The sequence below is a fragment of the Caretta caretta genome, chromosome 9 (assembly GCF_965140235.1).
Source record: "Caretta caretta isolate rCarCar2 chromosome 9, rCarCar1.hap1, whole genome shotgun sequence".
NCBI lineage: Eukaryota > Metazoa > Chordata > Testudines > Cheloniidae > Caretta > Caretta caretta.
In genome coordinates, this window is record NC_134214.1 from 90,208,294 (window position 1) to 90,213,299 (window position 5,006).

Genomic DNA, 5,006 nt, shown 5'->3' on the forward strand with positions numbered 1-5,006 from the left:
GGAGCCAACATCATATGACCAGCCCATGGTTCATGGAGTACAGTTTGTGAGCCAACATGTACTAATCCTGGGCGTGATAACTGCACACAGGAGAACTGAGCAACTACTGCAAAAACAGCATTCACCAAAGCTTCTTGCATTGAAAGCTGGAACTATGCACCAGCAGTGCACACAGTCCGCTTAACAAGCCTTCCACCAATATTTTTGCCAGTGGTCCTCTGGTCCCGGGAAACCTTGCAAAAACTCATGAGAGTAGGTTTCAGTATTGCCAATGCCAAACATTTTTAAAAAAAAATCATGGGATTAAGAAAATATGTCTGGGGTCCGTTTTATTTGTTTTCTGGATTTTGAGGTGCACATTTTCAAGCTTCTCTCTGCAACCATGAAGGCTAGAAGCTTACGTTAAAAAAAGTTGAGAGTCTCAATGTAATCACTTGACTCCAGGAGCGAGGGCTTTAAGAAAACCACCACATATCATGAGATTTGTGATAAAGGCATGAGAGCTAGCTATGTTCCTGAGAGTGTTCATACAGCCATTTTAGTATCTATGACTTTCCATTTTCTGTGCCCAGCACAATCCTGACTGGGTTTTTGGGCCCTACCTCGCTACATATAACGCAATAAGCTTACCTGGGTATTTTTAAAAATTTAAGATTACTTTTCAAAGATTTTAATTTTAAATAAACTGCATAGAAGTGCAGAGGGTATGTAATGTTATGGGTAATTAGGGCTGGGGTTTTTACTGACTCATCTGGAAGCCAGTCATGTATATGGCTCAGGCATATGGCTTTAGGCTACCTACTATGCTGCTGCATGGCAGCAGAGGGTGCTCAAACCTTCCCCAAAGAGCAAGGAAGCATTCCAATGACTATGAGCAGTAGATTCCTTTCAAAATTTGGTTGCATTTATTACAATAAGAAGGCTTTTCTTAATGCAAAGGAAAGGTAGATCCAAGAAAGTGGAGGGGCATTTCTGTTTATAACTCTGTGTTTATTTAGGAAGCTACATAAAAAGTGTGGTGAAAGCTACAGCTGCTAGCAAGACACTGCAACCCCTGGTGCTGCTGCAGTTAGAAGCCATTAGGACCAGAGGAGAGTTTCTGTGTGAGTAAACCATCATGCAGAATCTACAGGAAGCTTTATAGGCAAGTTACGTAAAAAGGGATACTGTCAATTGTTAAACTGGTATATAGTTCAGTAAATCAGTCTGTCAACAAGCAGACACACAGTGAGCTGGCCAGTCTATATAGAGAACACATTAAAGTCATGAAATGTGTTTTTATAAGAGCAAGGTTTCAAGTAAGTGAATAGGGAGTGGCTGGCGCAGCCGCCTGTCCCAATTTTCCTAGATGACTCAAACATATTGCAAGACCGGCCTACAGAATGTCAAACAAAGTCTCTGTTTTAAATAGCTGAGGGAGTGGGAAGCATAGTGTCATGCTGCGAGGCTATTGCTCTATAGGACAAATCCTGAAATAAGTGGGGGCCTCGCTCCAAGGGAGGGAAACAGACCTGCTCCTAAGCAGTGGAGGACATTGTCACCCTTGTCTACACTAGAAAGTTGTACTGCTTTAACGATACCAGTATCACTGAAACAGTACAACCCCCTTAGTACGGGCAGTTATATAGATATAAAAGTGCTTTATACGAGTATTGCTTTATTCCTATGTCAGTATAAGGCACGTTTATACAAGTATAACTGCTTCTAAATGAGAGATTCTACTGGTATAACTATTAAATCACACCCCTAACTGACACAGTTAGACCAGTTCAAAGTTTATGTGTAGACTAGGCCTCACTGAAAATAATTTGTCTATTCAGTTTATTGAAGATAAATGTTCTTTGCATTCTTACATTGTACAAAAAAAATCTTTAAATTACATTTAAACGGAAAACAGCAACTTACATTTAACAGACTATACTAGTGCAACAGCAATTGCTTGACAAATATTCTGTGTTTAAAAAGAAAGTCATTTGCAACATGACTCTCAAAGTAGATTCTCCCTTTTATCCATTTCAGAATGGATTTGTTAATGCTACTTAGCTCTTATATAGCACTTTTCATCTGTGGATCTCAAAGCACTTTACAAAAGAAACTAAATATAATCAGCCTTATTTTACAGGGATCTGAGGCACAGAAAGGTGAAGTGACTCACCCAATGTTAGACAAGGGGTCAGTGGCTGAGCCCATATCTCCTGAGTCCCAGGTCAGTGCCCTATGCACTAGATCACATTGTCTAATTAGATCATCATCTAAATTGAGCTAATGAATTCAGTTCTGTTCTGCAGAGGCCTCTTTCCAGAACAGAAGAGCGAGGCTGATTGTATACCAGAGCACTGTGGAAAGCTTCTAAATTTAAACATTTCCACCCGCATTTAGGTAACTCTCCAATTTACAAAATAATGACAGCAGCAACCTGTGGGAAAGGCGCCAAGTCATGGGGAACTTGTTTGTTTTAATTGTTTGCAGTGACAGCTCTCTGCCGGTTACATCACCAAGCCCAGCTCTGATCTGATGTTTTGGAAGAGAAGTTTATTGTCTGAAGTGCAGTGAGCAGAGTTTTTCCTAATATTTTGGATACATGCTCTTCTGCTGGTGGTGTGAACACTCGGAACAGCCACGCCAAGCTGCAGCATATGTAGTCACAAGCAATGGGCAAGTTAACACGTTTTCTGGACAGCTCTTCCAAGGGGGCAGCATTGTACAGGTCAAACTTGGCAGGGTAAAACCATATCAGTTGGCTTCGTTAGCTGCAGAGATACCATGTTTTATTGGTGGAAAGGAGTAAAAAAAGTGATTTGTGTCTCAGCTGGATATAAAAGTGCAAGGGACTGGGCTAGCTGACCTCTCAAGGTTCCTTCCAGTCCTATGAAAGCCTAGGATGCTTCCACATTGCACTTTACCTATATTTAAAGACAGTAGAGTCTTTTCCCCCTTTGAATCATGCCTATTCGAGACCCATAACGTACTAGAGATTTTAAATTAGAATTCTCCATTGAAATCAATTAGAAGTTCTCATTTTAAATAAAAAATGGCACAATCTATACCTATGTTAATGGAAGTAATTGATATCTGAGAGTAGACAGTGTGCTTTTTTCAGTCTGAAAAAGTATTTTAATGTGTAAACATCCCTAAGTTTATGTCCACCCTGATAATAAATGTGACTTTTGCAGCAATAGCTCCTTACTGCATGACAGTCCTAAAACAAGAATTCTGGTTTTAAGGAATATGGTTTGCTGTGATGGAATGATACAACAGAAGGGTAAGTACAGAATACTTAAAATGACAAAGGAAAAAAGTACTTTATCTACTCATAACAGTTTAATATACCTTCCCACTACTACCAACAAGATCCTGGTTCAGCAAAGCAATTAAGCTCAAGCCAAAGTGAATTGTCTTATTGGCTGCAATGGGACTATGCACATGGTTAAAGTTAGGCAAGTGTTTAATTATTTTGCTGAATTGGGGCCTGCGGGCCCAGTCCTGCTCACACAGAAGCTAAGGCAAAACATCCAGTGACTTCAGTGGGATCAGAATTGGGCCCATAAAAAGGACAGTTTAACATTAATTTTCAGAAATAATGGTTGCATTAGTTAATCTGGTAATGCAGTTAAGAGCATTACTGAGAATGAAGCATAAAGAAAGTGTTAATCTAAATAGCCAGTTATGTCTGAAGAGCAGAGGCTGACAGTCCTGGACTGGTGGGTACTGCAATATGTTTTTTCCTTTTCCACTTGATCCTATATATAGTGTCTCCTTCCAGCTGCATAGTTTACTTTGATGCTTGTTGAGAAGCATCCTTTCATTCCTAAACCAGTCTTCTGGAAGGGACACTTAAGTTGTATTATCTCAACATCTGACCTTCCTTAAAAATAGGTGTTATACAGATTACTTTTGTAAGTAATTAGGTTTATTCCCCACTACCATCTCTATTATGATGCACAATCCTACTAATGTGAATCTGTTTCACATAGTTTCTAAGGTCTCTCAAACATGCATGTCTTCCCACTCCTATGAGTGCATGGTTCTGCACAGGACATGGCTCAAATAGCATGCATTCAATCAATCTAGCATGGAGGTTACAAACTCAAGAATAACTGTAACAAGGTTCATGGTTGCAGCCTTTACTCCAGCCATAAATGAAAGATGTTACGTGCACCCACTGGCTCCTGGGAATCCAGGATTGGTGATGGATCCAATATGGCTCTGAAACTTGGACAGGTCACTCATACCTCCAACAGAACGTACAGTTAAAGCCCTGACCTACTCCCTAGATATTTCCCCCTACACTATTTTAGAGTCATGGCTCTCACTGTGTCTTTTTCTTTGGTAGGGAAAAGGCATCCTATTTTAATGATCTGTTAACATCAACCTTCAGGTTTTGCAAGTATGACTTCAGCCCCAAATATGATGGGATAAGTACTGTTTCTTTAAGTGCAGGTGAAAAAACAGCTAGCCAGAATAGCACAGTTGCATCCATGCCAGTAAGACTCTTGAAAACGGTATGTTTTGCTTCACAGGCAGACAGATGCTCCGTACTGCCACAGAAAGTAGAGGAGATATTTATGCAGCTTCACTTCTGACAGTTTCATGAGGGAGTTGCTACTGCCAGTAACTATCCCGCTGTATTCCCTGGTGTCTTGTAACATTGTCAATTTATTTACCAGGTTTAATAATAAAAAAAAAAGAAGACGACTATAGGCTACCAGCCTTGAACATGCGCTAAATGTAAGGAGCCCAATCTATCCTTGGTGTAAATCCATTGAAGTCCATGGAAATATACCAGGTGTGAATTTGGCCCTTTACGCCCTCCACCCACTCTGTTTGTTTGAAGCTTTTCTCCATAATCTTTCATGTAGATTTCTCCTTTTGATGAATGTGTCCTAGTGACAATATAGGTGGTGGAGGTATATTACCATTGCTAGCTTCTCTTCAGCCAGGATCCTCAAACATCTTTCATGTAAAGCTGAAGTGCTAGGCACCAGTGGAGTGTGTTTGCTCTGAAA